At 38.1% G+C, this 17,323-nt stretch overlaps 1 long non-coding RNA gene and 1 other non-coding gene across 2 annotated transcripts; one reads left to right on the top strand and one right to left on the bottom strand.

The window, feature by feature from the left end:
- The first annotated feature begins 3,479 nt into the window (after window positions 1-3,479).
- trnal-cag (transfer RNA leucine (anticodon CAG)) lies at window positions 3,480-3,562 on the top strand. The gene has a single exon. It is a non-coding gene; the product is annotated as a tRNA-Leu (tRNA).
- A 3,571-nt stretch (window positions 3,563-7,133) lies between these two features.
- Window positions 7,134-7,790, bottom strand: LOC118471280 (uncharacterized). The gene is made up of 2 exons (XR_008603602.1): window positions 7,670-7,790; window positions 7,134-7,598 (listed from the first exon to the last, which is right to left on the bottom strand). It is a non-coding gene; the product is annotated as an uncharacterized LOC118471280 (long non-coding RNA).
- Between the last annotated feature and the right edge of the window lie 9,533 nt (window positions 7,791-17,323).

The following is a 17,323-nucleotide window of genomic DNA, read 5'->3' on the forward strand; positions in this document are numbered from 1 at the left end:
TTTTGTGTCTTGTTTTGTCATTTTCTGTCTTGATTCTGTTGTTTTGTGTCTCGTTTTTTTTCATTTTGTGTCTTGTTTTGTCGTTTTATGTCTTGTTTTTGTCGTTTATATCATTAGTTTTCCTAAGGAATGAGTAGAGCAAAGCTATGTCCTCTCTTACATTTTTCATATTTTGATTTAATACTTTTCTTCCTAATAAAATTCTCAGAGAATGTTCAGGTTCTCTTCCTCTATGACAATAAACTAAATATATTTGATGGATGTTCTCTTGGGTTTTGGGAAACAGTGATCAACATGATTTTTTTTCACACTTTTTGACATATTATAGAGAAAGCAACACATGGATTAATAACAAAAAAACCTTACAGACTTAACCATAAAATCTAAAAAAAAACTAATTTGATGGTATTTAATTTTTAAAATATCTCTTAATATTTTTTGTACAGATGTGCCTCATTTCAAAGAAAAATCATATATATTAAAAACTGTTAAATAAATTGTAAATATTTTTAAAATGTTATTTTAAAGACTTTCTATTTTGCTAAATTACAAATAATAACTGATATAATAAAAAAATAGTGGTAGTAATAATTAATTCTTTGTCTGAGTAAAATCTGTAAAATTATGCTGTTTTACTGCACTTAAATCAGCTAAAAAAATTATATTTTACAGATATTTGCTGTCCTTTTCTTTTAAACAGTTATGTGAACATTACAGTATTTCAGTGTTATATAATGAATTACTTTTTTACACCCTTGTTTCCAGGCCTTTCAATCCTGTTTTAAATGTGTTGGATTTTTTGTGTGTGTTCTAGTTATAGTACAGTATAATTGAAGGATTTCTATGCTCCTATCGAACTGCAGGTATGTTAGTTTCCCCTCTGCTTTCATTTCTCCTTTACGCTCACCCCAACCGGTAAGGCAGCTGTCTGCCCTCCCAAGCCTGGTTCTGCCGGAGTTTTCTTCCAGGGACAGGGGAGTTTTATATTTCCACTGTTGCTAAATGCTTTGGATTTATTGGGTTGTAAATTCATCAACTTACTGTGTGAAGGGTACTCGGATGACCTGAATTCTGGCTATTTTAAATAATATTTATTTAAATTATTATCCTGATCATGTCCACTAGATCAAAGACTAGATCTGTGAATCAGGAATGCACAGGTATGTTGTTGCTACATAACATCCAAATCATTAAAGAGTCAATATGTAGTTGAGGGACTTTTGAAGTCCATGGGATATATCTCGCATATATACTTATTAGAAGTGAAAAAAAACAAAACAAACAAAAAAAACCGAATGTTGTTATGGAAACAATCACTTATTAATAAAAAAAATGACTGGATATCACTAAAATGTCAACTAAATAACTGTCCCAATTTAATAACAACCACCTTCTAATTAGCTAAACAATAATAAAATGAGCTGATTCAGAAATGTTCTGATTGTGTTCTTTTTATTAAGTTGAGATAATCATGACAGATATTTCTTTTTTGGCAATATATCAAATTTTATATGGAAAATAGCAAATTGTATCAGTGTTCGACTAAGTTCCCCATTACAAAAACACCTCTCAAGGAAGTTGAGATCACATGACCTGCTCCACATGATTTCATTTCCCCCTGAAGAGAAGTCTGGCCAGACTCCAAGGCTTTCTGACTTATTTAATATAAAGTAGTGTGTGAGTCAAGTGTGGATTTATGGGATGTCAGCAGGTTTACTACAATATCTTTATGAATAACTTTCAATTTCAATTTTACTCAATTGTATATCTAATATTTAGAAGAATCTTTCTGTAAAAATGCCATGTGGTGTTTGGTTATAGGCGGCCATGTTGATTTTAGGCCTGAAAACAGCAAAAATGTCAACTATGATACCTGTCAACTATGTTACAAAAAGTCTCACAAATATATATTCACCCTAAAGAAAAAGAAAAAAACACATTAAAATCACAAATACTGTAGATATAATAAAAATCGAAATGTTCTGGCTTCTCAGAAGAAGTCTTTGCTTTTATTTACTATGTGAGGTGCCCTGAGATGACATGTGTCCTACATTACTGCTATATAAACACAGCTGAACTCAGGAGGTGAATGAAACTGGGTCACACTAAGATTTGAACTCTGATTATTGGGTTAAAGATCCACAGTGTAAACCAGTACAGCATGGAAACAGTCCATGTGTTTATACAGACTGGAGTTCCCTCTAATATACTTTTCTCTTGTCCCACCCCCGACAACCAAACTGAATCTCAAATAAAACAGTTAAAGTGAAATTTTAACCTATTTTTGGTACTATTTTTTTCATTGATGTCTCTTGTAATTGTGAGAAAAAAAATTTAATTGACATAATATTTTAAATAGTAATTATTATTCATGGAACGTGTGTCCCACAACAATCTTGCTGATGATGTTTTTGTCCTTAGTGTCTTATTTTTGTCATTTTCTGTCTTGTTTCTGTCTTATGTGGTTTTGTGTCTTGTTTTTGTCATTTTCTGTCTCGTTTTGTCATTTTCTGTCTCGTTTCTGTCGTTTTGTCTTGTCATTTTCTGTCTTGTTTTTGTCGTTTTGTCTTGTCATTTTCTGTCGTTTTTGTTTTGTGTCTCGTTTTTGTCGTTTTGTGTCTTGTTTTGTTTTGTGTCTTTTTTTGTTGTTTTGTGTCTCGTTTTTGTCAGTTTCTGTCTCGTTTTTGTCATTTTGTGTCTTGTTTTTGTTGTTTTGTGTCTCATTTTTTGTCATTTTCTGTCTCATTTCTGTCGTTTTGTGTCTTGTCATTTTCTGTCTCATTTTTGTCATTTTGTGTCTTGTTTTTGTCATTTTGTGTTTTGTTTTGGTCATTTTGTGTCTCGTTTTTGTCATTTTGTGTCTCATTTTTGTCTTTTGTGTCTTGCTTTTGTTATTTTGTATTTTGTTTTTCTCATTTTCTGTCTCATTTCTGCCATTTTCGGTCTAATTTTTGTCATTTTGTGTCTTTTTCGTCGTTTTGTCTTGTTTTTGTCGTTTACATCAACAGTTTTGAAAAAAAAAAAAGAATGGGTACAGCAAAGCTACGTCCTTTCTTCTATTTTTCAGATTTTCATAACATTGTCAGATTTGACCGAATGTCTCACTCTACCTCATATTATCAGGATCAGACTAATTCTTTTTACTTTTTTCTTGACTGTTTTCCATCAATCAGTTTGTCGTCTTGGTCAGCAGGAACAGCTATCTAAATATCAAGCTTCAACTGCCGAGAAAAAGCTAACATTAGCATGGATTAGCAACCCTGTTACTGTTATTAGAGTAGGGTTAGCAAACAACACAGAAAACATGGAATAAAAATGCTACCATTGATGTGTAAGCTGAGCCAATCAGGCCGTTAATAGTTCATTACCTATGACTGATGAAGTTGTAGTAGAAAATTGTGAAAGAGACGGTTTTTTTTGTTTTTGTTTTTGATGTGTATGGTCGCTCAGAAAAATGGGTGCTTTTAGTAACGTGTATAGTCAGGATGGCCGAGCGGTCTAAGGCGCTGCGTTCAGGTCGCAGTCTCCCCTGGAGGCGTGGGTTCGAATCCCACTTCTGACATAAATGTTTTCAATGAAACGCAGGTTAATCATTGCATGAGTTGGCATTTTACCGACGTGCAATTGTAAAAATGCTTCCTGATGACCTGCGAAATAAACCGGCTGCCAAAATACACATAGTAATGCTGCGTTCAGGTCAGCTCGGAGTTAGAAATGTACATGTTAAACTTCCCAGACATCCACAATCATTTTCAATGAAACCGAGGGGGATAAAGACAATACTCAAACTATATTCAATCATTTCAGTCACGTGTAAAAGAGCTTGAATTTATTAGTTCACCAGTTGTAATTTCCAAGCAGTAGGTAAGAAGTGGTTAGAAATCCGAGTTTACGCAAAGACAACATCTGGCTTGTGCCAGTTTGCACAATCTTGTAGCCAATAAAGTCAGACAAAGGACAGGAAAGACCAGGGAGTATTTATTTAGTTTTAGCCTTGATACTGTAGAGAAATCACACATCTGCACTCAGTCTGGTAAAATTTATTAAGATTTATTAGACACACGAATGAAAAAATGTAGCAATAATTGTTGACTATCAGTTATTATGGCTACAATGATAAGTAAAAAATATTGCGTGCAGGTAATTTCCATCTGTAAGAAAGATAAATGCTGCCCAGCACCTGTAAAGGATTCTGGGATGTTTTTTCTGGAGATTGTGTACTGTCCTTCAATCAGGAAATATGACATACACAGTAAATCTTTGGAGATTTAACAGTGAGAGGCCACCAGATGGTGCTCTTTTAGCTGACAGTGTTGAGCTCTGTTGGTTTTTCTCATTTTGGAAGTGAGAGAGAAGTTCTGAAAGTATGAAAATTTACAGAAAATTAGTCACCACATAAGTTGAGGCATTTGGAAACTGGTCCCACAGCGTAAATCATCCTGAAACCAAACACAACAATTAATCCTGTGAACGATTATCACTCTTCAGACATTTAAAAAAAAATAGTTTTACTTCACCACAATGGATGTTTTAGAGATACACTTTTATTCTGAATGTATTTATTATTTATCATACATAAAAATAAATATAAATTCTGTTGTGTCAGTTAAAACTGTTAATGATTGATTAGTTAATCAACAGTGAAAATGTACATGTATTTTGACAACTGATCGATCATTTAAATCATATCGCTCAAATGTGTGAATTTGCTGTTATTCTTTCTCATAATTAAAACTTTCTGGTTCTCGATCCAGGCTTTACCTGACCTCGCCGTGTAGTAAGGGACATTGTCTTGTTGGAAAATCCAGTCATTAAAGGCAGGAAAGAGTTTTCCAGCTGATGGAAGAAGACTGTTTTCTAGAGTAGCCCTGTACATGCCCTGGTTCATTGTCCCTGTTCCATCCAGACTGAAACTACCCCAGATGGTCACTGATCCACCCCATGTTTTACTGTAGGGGCAGACAGTCTGGTTTGTAGCTTCTCCAGGCTTCCTCCTAACCAGGAAGTTGGCTGGAGTGGACATCAACTGAAAACTGGATTCATCCCTGAAGAGAACCTTAGTCCAATCATCAGCAGTCCAATCCTTGTGATCCCAGCAAAGAGTAACCAGCTTTCCTCTGCCTTTCCTTGATGAAGGGCTTCTTCCTGCCCCGTGTGACTTCAGACCAGCTTCAACAAGTCGCTTTCCAACTGTCCTTGCTGAACAAGTCCCATTTCTCCACAGTATCCACTCATTTTTAAGGTCCCTGGAGGTCTGAGGATGATTCCTGACAGGAAGGAGATCTTCAGTTTTTTAGCTACCTGTCTCTCACTCAAGATGGCTGCCTTTGTGGCTTCACATAATTCTTTAGTTTTAGGCGTTATGTGAGAGCTGATAACTTCTGAGTTGTTCTACGGCTTGAATGTCAGCAGGAAACCACTCTAGACCTTTGCATGTGCTGCTGATGATATGAAATGTCCTCTTATATACCCTGGGAATACAATGAAGCTGAAGCATGTCAAATAGGACATAAAGTATTATGGAATCAGCTGCATTTTTTGTTGTGTTCATTGTATTCTTCAGGTAATATACCTTTAGTGGTACCAGGCATTAAAATGAACAAGAAATTGAAGAAAACAAGGGCGGTCTAATCATTTTTTCCATGACTGTATTGCTACATTTATTGTATGCTACACAGTACCAGCATTTAGTTAACACATAGTAGGTTACCCCTGATCTGCTGCTGTATGCATTGAAGCATACTAGCTAGTGTACATTGTCATTAACTAGTTCAGCCTGAACTATATGCTGGGACCTAAAAGCTGTAATTATGTCTACTTAATGAAGCAGAAGTAGGCCTGCGTGGCATGCGAGCCTCAGCTGCTGACATGACACCGAGGTGAATCAGAGTTTTCACGACTTTCAAACTTTGCCTCCCACACTTGATCAGTTTCAGCACAGAGGGACATGGGGGGGATTCCTCCTGCACTTAAAATAAGACCAACATTACCAACCGGGTCGTGCTTCTACGTAGATAGATGCACTTCACGCACCGGATCCCTCTCGGCTGGTGAAGCAGGCAAACCCTCCCCTCGGTTTATGCAATTACACTCATCTCCAGGAGCCGTGGAACAACAGAGTAATTGTTTGAGTCGGCTCAGAGTCTCGCATTGGTTCCAAACGCAGACAGAAGTGACTGGCCAAGTGATGCAGATGGACATTGTGAACACACTTATGTTTGCTCGTGTAAATGCACCGGCTAAGCGTTGAGCACATCCTACAGTGCAAAAAAAAAAAAAAAAAAAAAAAAAGGAGGCTAAAGGCTGTGACTAAGTGAGCATGAAAGTTATTGCTTTAACTCTCATGAACCGATTCCTTCTAATGCAATCCTCCTCTCTGCATCAGAATGTACGTCCTATTTATAGGAGGGAATATTGCGATCTATATGATGCAAAGAGCAATCTGATTTCAGCTTGTTAAAGTCGAAAAATGCGAGCACAGCATCAAAGCTCATATAGTTTCCTCATGTGCTTAACATTCTTTAGGCAACACAAAGCTGGAAGCCATGAGCAGCTGATTTAAACGCACACTATAGGATTATTTTTACAAGGTAAGTCGAGCTGTTGATGCCGTTTTAGTCACAGTGTGTGGGATGAACGTGAAATTTGAAAGGTAATTCAAATATACACTGCGTGGCTCCTGGTACATGCAGCGCATTTTTCAGGTCGCTTAACTCACGAAGTGCATGAGAGAGAAGCTGAAAATGGAATATGAGTTCTAGGACACGTTGGGACTTTACATGAGTGTTCAAAAGTTTGGGCTCACCCAGGCAATTTCATGTTTTCCATGAAAACTCACACTTTTATCCATGTGCTAACATAAGTGCACAAGGCTTTTCTAATCATCAATGAGCCTTTCAACACCATTAGCTAACACAATGTAGCATTAGAACACAGGAGTGATGGTTGCTGGAAATGGTCCTCTCTTCCCCTACGTAGATGTAACCAAGTTAGGGTCTTCTGTTTTCTTTTAACACGGAACCGACAACGCCACCTAGGGACTTTCACCCTAAACATATTAACAATCCTGCCTCTCAACAGAGGGTTTCCCTACTAAACACAGGTACGTGCACAAATGAATACAGAGGCGTGTATAGAAAAATATAAATACAATTTTTATTCTGGTACAAAAATATGTTCAGCACACACACACTAATGTTAATATAAATGCAGTTATTAAAACTGGAGGTCACACAGGCCCTACGCAGCTATGGAGGGGAGAAACCTGAGTACTGAGCCAGAGAACCAGCCACGACAACCTAAAGATAAACACACACGGGGAGAAAACAAAACTAAACTCGAACCAAGCAAACTGATACAAAACTAGGCAAAACAACTACAAACTAAAGAAAGAAACAACAAAATAAACAAGCAAAAAGACAAGGCAACACTGTAATGAAACAAAGAAATGTTTAACCACAATGAAGCAACAGAACGATAACAATAAACATAAACAAACATTTTGGTTACCTCGGCTGTCCGACGCTACACGCGCATGACGCCGCCGATAAGCAGAGACACCGTCAGCAGACTCTGCCCTGCAGCCACAGAACACTGGTCTTAAAAGAAGAAACAATATTAATACAAAATCTAAAGCTTACCAGTGTTTCACGTGCTGCACAGCGCGTACCTGTCCAGGAGTGTTCAGGAGTATACTGGAGCTACGTCCGTCAATCAATTTGAACCCCCTGCTGCAACGACCAAACCAATCATTAGTTCCCCCACAGCTGTATGGCATGATGGCTAATCAGCCGCTCACATAGATATTACATTAAAAATCAGCCATTTCCAACTAGAATAGTCATTTAGCACATTAACAGTGTCTACACTGGATTTATCATTCATTTAATGGTATCTTCTTTGAAAAAAATGCTTTGCTTTCAAAATAATGACATTTCTAGGTGACCTCAAACTTTTGAACGGTAGTGTATATAAGATGGGGAACGACTCACCAACCTGGCAACCCCTCAAAAATGGAGGGAAAGCTTCAAACGTGGTGAAAATTTCATATTTAAACACAAATGATATTTTCAAAACAAACCAAGTCATTTTGGTGCCTAAGCTTCTAACAAGTAATTATTGTTGGTAAAGTATCAACTAAACTGTGATATTTTCCTAAATCTGATCCAAAAGTGAGTGAAAATCGAATGTAAACTAGTGAAAATGAAATTTAAGTCTTATAATTAGGGATGTGTTGAAAGTCCTCTAACCTCCATACTTGGATTCGTGGCTCCTTCAAATTAAAAGCCTTTCCTACAACATCGCAGTCTTAACTTCCAGAAAGAAAATGCATTTCCTTTGAAAATATACAGTACCGTTCAAAAGTTTGGGGTCACCCAGGCAATTTCATGTTTTCCATGAAAACTCACACTTTTATCCATGTGCTAACATAACTGCGCAAGGGTTTTCTAATCATCAATGAGCCTTTCAACACCATTAGCTAACACAATGTAGCATTAGAACACAGGAGTGATGGTTGCTGGAAATGGTCCTCTGTACCCCTATGGAGATATTCTATTAAAAATCAGCCGTTTCCAGCTACAATAGTCATTTACCACATTAACAATGTCTAGACCGAGAATTCCAACTATCTCGGCAGCAAATTAACATCAAATGGCATATCAGACCAGGAGATCAGAAGACGTATTGCGATAGCCAAAGATGCTTTTACCAAGAAAAAGATCATCTTCATGAATATACACATCAGTATGCCGACAAAACTAAGAATCCTCAGATGCTACATCTGGTCAGTCTTGCTATATGGATGCAAAACATGGACAATATCAACCAATATGCAGAAGAGACTCCAGGCAACGGAAGTGTGGTTCCTACGAAGAATGCTAAAGATATCGTGGGTAGAAAGAGCAACCAATGAAGAGGTGCTTACGAGAGCAAATGCGAAAAGAACAACGCTTAAATGGAAAAATTTAATTTCTAGGACGTGCTGAGGAGGAATAGCATAGAGAATCTTGCAATCACAGGCAAATATAAGGGAAGAAAGCAAGAGGACGCGAGAGAATGACATGTTGACAACATCAAGGACTGGACAAATACATTGAAGGCTGACACTGTACTACATGCAACGTCTGACAGAGAAAAGTGGAAAGGCATGGTCATCAACACGATTAAGCAAGACACCTAAGAAGAAGAGGAAGACTGGATTTATGACTCATTTTATGGTTTTGTGATCAACTGTTTATTGATTTTTTGCATAAGAAATTTTATGTTATCTTCATTTCTTTCAAAACTAAAGACATTTCTAAGTGACCCCATATTTTTGAACGGTAACATTAAGTGTGTTAGTTTTTTGAGATAGCAGACAGGCAACTTCTCTCAGTTAAAGTTGTTTATTCTGCAACAAGTCGCTTGATCAGGGACCATTACTGTTCAGAGGACTATAGTTAAAAAAGGTGTTAATCTGAAGGCGTCTTCCCAGGAATGGATGAAATTCAGTGTATAGAATGTATTTATGAAAATGTGCAACAATCTCATTGGTCAAAAACTGATGGAGACGGTCGTGGTTTAGACTTGGCTCTCTCATTGGTGGACAGGCTTGTCCATAACCTCTCACCATTTGATCCTCCAATCTGTCAGTCCCAGGTACTGGAACAGAATCCCTGCCTATTTATGACTGAGATGTGTCTTAGTGTGTCTGTCTCTTTATCAGTAGCTGGAGACTACTGTCACAGTCATATGATATCATTACAGTCATTTTGGTCTCTAATCATATGTATTTTATCAGTTTTCTGTTCTTCACGTGATGTTCTTATGACTTGGAGTAGCCTTCAGTGGTGAGTGAGTGTGTGTGAGCGTGCAGTGAGCATGTGTGCATGTTTGTGTTACTTCAGTTTTAAAGCAGAAATCTCCCACAGTGACCAGTTTCAGCTGGTAAATGAAATATATTTAGCTTATATAGTTTAAATATTCAGTGACACGTCAGAGTTTGAGTCAAAACCTCTGTAACTTTAAATAACAAAGTGAGCAGAAGCTGCACTGATCTCCAGAGGGCATAAAGATGATTCTTTTCAACATTTCAAGCAAGATAAGTGTGTTTTTTTTGAGTTAAAAAAAAAAAGAAAGAATGGAGCACCATACAAAAGTTTGGGCACTCCAAGTGATTTGACCTCTCAGATGACCTTTTCCAAAGGCTCAACCATTAATTCTGTCGGTAGTACTTGACTTGTTGTTAGGAAAGTAAAGGTGATGCAAATTTACAAGCTTTTGTCCCAATAATCAGCAGCTAAGAGCTCCTCTATGCAGCCACTTAACAGGGTGAAAATGACAATAGCAAAGTATTTCCAAGTAGCAGCTTTCTCTGTTCCTAATGTAATAAAGAAATGGCCCTTAACAGGAGCGGTGGAGAACAAGCTGACGTCTGGAAAAGTACAAAATGTTTCCAGGATAACAGCTTGTAGGATTGTGAGAGATGAGATGAGGGCAAAAGACCTTCAGGAAGATTTATCACACTCTGGAGTGGTGGTGCTCTGTTCTACTACAGCATCACCTGCACATATATGACTTTCATGGTCTTTAGAAGACAACATTACCACTAAATTCAACATGACAACTTTGCAAATGAACATCTCAGCAAGCCTGATGCATTCTGGAAATGAGTCCTGTCCAATGATGAAGATAAAGCACAAAGTTTTGGACACAATCAGCAAAGAATCTGAGTGGATCCATCATGCTTTGGGTTTCTGCTGCAGTCAGTGGTACAGGAAAGAATGTAGTCAATTAAATATCCATAAATCCTGGAAGGAAACATCACACACAAAGACTGCTGTCCTTCGATTTTAACATAACTGAACAATCTGTGGAATGACTTTTCAAAACAGGCCAGGAATTGTACAGAACTCAAAGCTTTTTGCAGGAAGAATAACAAGAACAGGACCTGAAAGGATTCCTTTAAAAGCTGCGATACTTTGGTCTCATTGCCATGTTTTTAAAAGTTATTTTGAAACTGCAAAACATGTAAATGTGCTGAAAATGTTCAAGAAATGTGTCGTCTTTGACTGTGTCTTTTGGAAATCCGGTCATCTTTACTCTCCTAGCTAATCACAGTAATAAAACCTTTACAGCTGCTGCAACAAGCAATTATTCCACGAGTTAGTTCATTTCAAAACTAGTTGTCTGTCTGATCAGGGATGAAAATAATTCAGATATTGCATCCCTATTACAAATGTGAATCCAGACAGGAGAAGGCTTAAATGAGCAATTCTTGGAGTTTAACTTTATATACAGAAACTGGTGAACAATATAAAGAGACATTTTAAAATCTAAATTTAGAATGTGAAGGAACATTATTATGAACGGGCCTACAAACAAAGCTTTCACAACTAACTTTTTGCCATAGTGCCGACAGATTATCAGTGTAATGAGTGCCGTTGACCAGCAGGTGGTGCTCCATGTCAATTTCTTAAGTTTCCAGCTCTTCCATTTCTGTGCCTTTTCTGGTTTTTAAAACCAGCTATGGGATAAGTACACTTGCGAGAAAGCATTGTGATATTTCCTAATTTCACAACATGTCTGAGTTTTTCACATTCAAGCTAAACTGCTGTCTGTTGTTGCTGCCATCATTTCCTGCAAGACGAGATCATACATTCTGATCTAAGGCATCCAAGAATCCTCATCTGACCTAAAACGCCACTTTCTTCCTATTTGTTTGCCACTTCTGCTGCTAGGACCACTTCATACCTGTACATATTGTTCGCAATAACCTTCAAGGTTGTCTGCATTCTTATCTTAAAAAGAACGAGCAATCATGTTTTTGGTCCGGGGTCTTGGCTCTGAGTAAACGCTGGAGGCGAGGTGCTGTTTGATGTTGTTATGGCTGGCTGGCTGCCGCCTCAGTACTACTGGATCTGTAGGCCCCTCTCATGTCCAAAGGCACTGTGTTGGCTGTTCTTTTGATTATATTATCAACAGAGAGAGCGAGAGGGAGAAAATTAAGACTCCCACTGGACATGAGTAAACAAACAAAAGTTTGTAGAGTCTGGTTCATCCAAAGAATGTCAGTTATTCAGACTTCTCTGAGGATATTGATGTCCAGTGTTGGGATTATCGTGCTGAATATTGTTCTTGTTTGATAAAACAATTTGCCAGTCCTTGGTTTGCAAGAGAAAAATATTGAAGAGGAAAGTACATTTTGGCAATAGGCATCCTGGAAAAATAATACTGTCCCTTTGGATGTGTCTTTGGATGCAAAGAAATGTGTTGTTTTTCTGCATTTCTAGTCATTCTGACAACTAAGGCTGTCGCAATATTAGATTCTTATCACACAGTTATCATGGTCAAAGGAATTCTATAGAATATCTATAGATTTTTTTTGCTTTTTTCTCATTTTTGGCAAATGAATCATAATCAGCATACAAGTTTACTAAGTAAGAAATCAAGTCTACAATAGCATCATCTGTATATTATCATGATTTCATTATTACACTTTTTAAATATCACATTTATCAATTTTATAAATTGGACTATAGTGATCCTTTACTAGCAGAACAACTGTGCTGACAAATTCGGATGTTGGTTGGTCGGTGATGCCGCCATTTTGGTTCCAATCTGAAACATACAGACAAAAACTGGCCACATTAATATGAACACATTCGTGATCCTCAGAGGCAGAACCACCTGTAATACATGTGATGCAAATTGTTCCTATAGCACCACCCAAAATTTCATAATCTTTGTGTTTTAGTGAAATATCTCAACAGCTGTTACCCTCATTGCCTCAAATGATTATTTTACATACATTCATGGTTCCCAGTAACATTTATTACAGTCTATCATGGTACTCAGAGGATGAATCCTAATTATGTTAGCCGCTAAGTTTTTCTCTAGTGTTGCCAATAGATTGTTTTATGTCTCCTGTAAAACACTGGACTTAAACATCTACTGAACAGATTTCACAAAACATAATAGACTACAAGTTCCAGAAGATGCATCCTTAGGACTTTGGTGATCCTCTTAATGGCAAAATGATATAGTTTTTTGTGAAATATGTCAACACCTAGTGGACAGATTGTATTGAATTGCAACAGCTTTACAAAACAAATGACACCCACATCTGCCTCGACGGTACTTCTGTGTACAGTCGAGGCAGATGTGCTGTATGAAAGATGAAGAGACTTGAACCTGTATTTATTATTTTAACAGCCAGCAGGGGGCGATTTCTCTGGTCGTTTAAAGAAGTGAAAATCAGTGAGAAAACGACCCTACTTCTTACTTGATTTGCTACCTCAATAAACAGGTTCTTAATGAGTTTATGGTCTCAAATTCTAGGTGCAAATCTCCTTCCATGCAGCATAATGTTCATTTAGATAACTATGGTGCCATTTAGAATAAAACACATGATAAAGTAGGGTATGTTTTAGGTTGCCCGGTATTTGTAATGTGCTAAATATCTCAGTCAGATCCATCCTTTGCTCATTACGTCTAGTTTTTAAAGACCAAAATGGTGACTGTACTGAGGAGTCCAAACGGGGGGGCAACAGAGACAATGAACCAGCGGCGTCTGGTGGGGCGAGCCAGGCTTTAACTGCCACTGATTGCTGATCGGGCACAGCTGCGCTCCTTTAGCAGCTGTGCCCTATCAGCCTGGGCTGTCATCTGGCCAGGAGCACAGCACAGAGAAGGGAGGGACCATGACACATTATGCCTCAGTTTATCATTTACACCTTACAACTTACAGATCACAGTGTCTACAAAGGCACGAAACATTTAGTCACAGGTGTTTGGAACTGAACAATATAATATTTTACTTTTAAAAAGACAAAAAACAACAAAAACAAGACAAAGTATTACAAAAATGACACACAAACAGCAAAAGTGAGAAACAAAATGACAAAAAATTAGACAAATGACACGAAACAAAACAAAAAAATGCCCAAAAATTAGACAAAAAAGTTACAAAGCCACAAAGAAATGGAGAAACGAGACAAGAAATGACAAAACCGTGAAACAAAATGAGAAAAACGATATACAAAACAATGAAAAAAGCATAACACAAATTGACGAAAATAAGACAAAAACACAAGTGAGACGAGCAGGAAACACAAACCGACAAAAATGAGAAACAAAAGGTCAAAAACTTGACACAAACGCTAAAAATCAGACAAAAAAACCAACAAAAACAAGACAAAATATTATTTTTTAAAAATGAGACACAAAATGACAAAAGAACAATGAGCAATTTAACATTTTACTTTATCATCAAAACAACTTGTCAGGGTCGAGAAATGATTTTAAATTTATAGTTCCACAAATTTGCAAATTGCAATTAATGCTTTCTCTGTAATTTTAACACTTTGAGGGCCAGACTGGACCCTCTGGAGGGCCGGTTTTGGCCCGCGGGCCGCATGTCTGCCACCCCTGTGTTAGGGTAATTGAAGGCACCCTATGTCTCCTTGGTGGAGGCTCCATTTTGAGATTAGTCTTGTTGATCATCTCAGAACAAGCTGGTGAAGGAATGGGAAACCTGAATCTCCAGATAATCCATAAGATCCTCAGATCCACTGTCACTATTAGAAGTCATGTAGGCAGCGTTTATTCAAGTGTTCAGACGTGCACATGTGTGTTAGCGGCGCTTCACCCTGTCGGTCGTTTGTGAGCACATGTTTGCCGCCTCATGGTGAGCGGTCGGCGAGGACGTCGGGGACGAGGCAGGCTGTAACGGGAGCACTGAAGGGCCGCGCTGTTTGCAGGTCGAGCAGCCGCAGTACAGCCAGAGGAAATCTCATGTTCCTGCCAGCCTACAAAAGTAAACAGATCTGTAACCACCAAGGCCTGGCACCGGGCCTGGGCCACCAGTGCTACAACTAAAGGAATGAATCACATAACACACACATTCACTGCCCGGAATGAAGGTGCATTCAGGAGTCTGGATTGCAGCTCAATCATTCACGCTAAATTGAAATGCGCTGATTTGAGGCCGGCTTGTGCGCTCTCTCTGTTACACGACGCCCTCCGTAAGCTGTGAAGTGCATTCGGCCGCTTTTTAAAAATGCATCTGCCCGGAAAAACTTCATTCAGTGTTTTCAGATAGCATCTTTTAGCCACAGAGTTTTGAAAGCCTCCCCATCTCTTTTATGTTCCTGTTCCTCTCTCCTCTGTTTTCCCTTCTACCCCCGTTTTCTCCTCCGTCTACACATCTGCGGTTATTTATCTGTTATTCTGTGGCAGCAATGTGGTCAACATCTGTCTGGCTTCCCTCCACGCTGCACTCATCTGTAGTCAACTTAGGGAATCACTGGAGGACCACGGTTAGACCAAGCTCCTTATCGCCAGCTCCACAGTGGATAGATGGATTTCTAAGTATCTCCTTGGCTCTACACACACCATCAGTACATCCTCTGCTAATTGTGGCTCACTTTTGACCTAATGTTCTGCTGCAAATGCAAAGCCATGATTTTTTTTTTTTTTTTTTACCTCTACTTCTCTTGGGTCAATGGGAGCAGCAAGTAAGGATAGACATGATGACCTACTGGAATTAGAGAATGTGAGAGGACTCTTTGGATTGCCTAAGCCTATGGATTTGCATTACTCTGACCTTTGAACTTTTAATCTCAATGTTATTTAATCCTCGGGAAAGAGTACAGCTTCAGACAACAGGATGGCAGGCATAGATCAACCTAGAAACCACAGCGGAGATGGATGACGGCGATGGCGGCTGTTAGTTAAGGCATGCAGAGGCTTAAGAGGTTAAATAGAATCTTGTTTTTTGGCGGGACTATTTTGTCTGAGAGGAATCTTCTGCATCATTTTTGATATTCAACTTCATCTTTCCTGGAACTCTACAACCGCCGTCCTTTTTGCTTTCATTTCAAAAACTTTGAGCCCAAACCACAACTGAAAATCATATTGGTGAAAAGATGTGTCGCTCTTGTGAATCACCAGGAGAGCGGCCGCAACACGTTTGTAAATCCTTACGCATGCATGGTTTAACAAAGCTGCGGTCGAGTCTTACAGAAAATGTTTTGACTCGAAGACGTGAACTGGGCTTATGAAGAAAACCACGTATGATGAACAGAGTAAACTGACGGAGCGTTTGATGTTGTCAGGTCAGACAGCGACTCCACGCTCTGCTGTAGAGCTGCAGCTAGCCAGTACTGTCATTGCCATTTATTGATTGGTTTCTTGATGATTGATTAGTTGTTTGATTTATAAAATGGCAAAAAAATGGTGAAAAAACGTCAATCAGTGTTTCCTAAAGCCTAAGATGAGGTCTTGTTTTGTCCACAATCCAAAGATACTCAGTTTATTGTCTTCAAAGAGGAGAAAAAACTGACATAATCATATTCAAGAAGCTCAAATCAGAGAAATGTGACCTCTTTCAATTGACTATCAAAATTGTTGGAGATTAATGGAACAATTGACAACTGATGGATGAATTGTTGCAGCTCTGCTCCACTAACATGGAAAATACCCTAAGTACATATACTCTGCTTAAGTACAATCATGATCATTGGGCTTTACCTGAGTATTTCCATTTTATGCTACTTTAAACTTCCAATTCCCTAAATATGAAAGAGAAATGTTGATGTACTGTCCACTCCACTACATTTATGGAACAGCTTTATTTACTTTAAAGGTTTCTAAATACAGAGCAATAAAGATTGAACCAGTCAGTCATTTCCAAAATGTTTTCCTTCTTACACAACGCAGTGTGTAGCCGGAGTCACATTTGGTGTCTATTAGATTTTAACAGCTTCACTCAATAGTGATTTTTCCCTCTAAACTTCTCACATGGTTTCATTTTAATAAATGTCTAAATGATTCAATTGTTCATCAAGAATTAAGGAAAAAGTCCAAAAACTGAAAACAGATTTGTGTACCAGAAGTTTGTTTTTGCTTCTTTCCTTCTCCCATTAATCATCTGATGATTAGATTGATCTAAAAATGCACATAAACCAGCTCCACCTGCAGCAGCTCCAACACTAACAAGCTGCTGACACACTGATGCTTCACTATTAATAATAGAATGATGGCACATATGATAACATATCAGTCAGAGGGAGCAAAACAGGACTTTTATTTGAATACTTCAGCTGCCTTTTGCTACCTCCTAATACATCTGCACTTTTACATTGCTTTTACTTACTTATAATGGAGCAATTCTACACTGCTGTACCGGTTCTTTAACTTGAGTAAAGGATCTGTGAATGAGACTTAATCAGATCCTACCACTGCTGGGTTCAGGATCTGTTAAATGTGGAAAAGGTCATTTTTATAAAAGATATCGCCGCCACATTCTCATTACTTCTCATCAAGGCTGTCACTAACTCAC

The sequence above is a fragment of the Amphiprion ocellaris genome, chromosome 12, assembly GCF_022539595.1.
Source record: "Amphiprion ocellaris isolate individual 3 ecotype Okinawa chromosome 12, ASM2253959v1, whole genome shotgun sequence".
Lineage (NCBI taxonomy): Eukaryota > Metazoa > Chordata > Actinopteri > Pomacentridae > Amphiprion > Amphiprion ocellaris.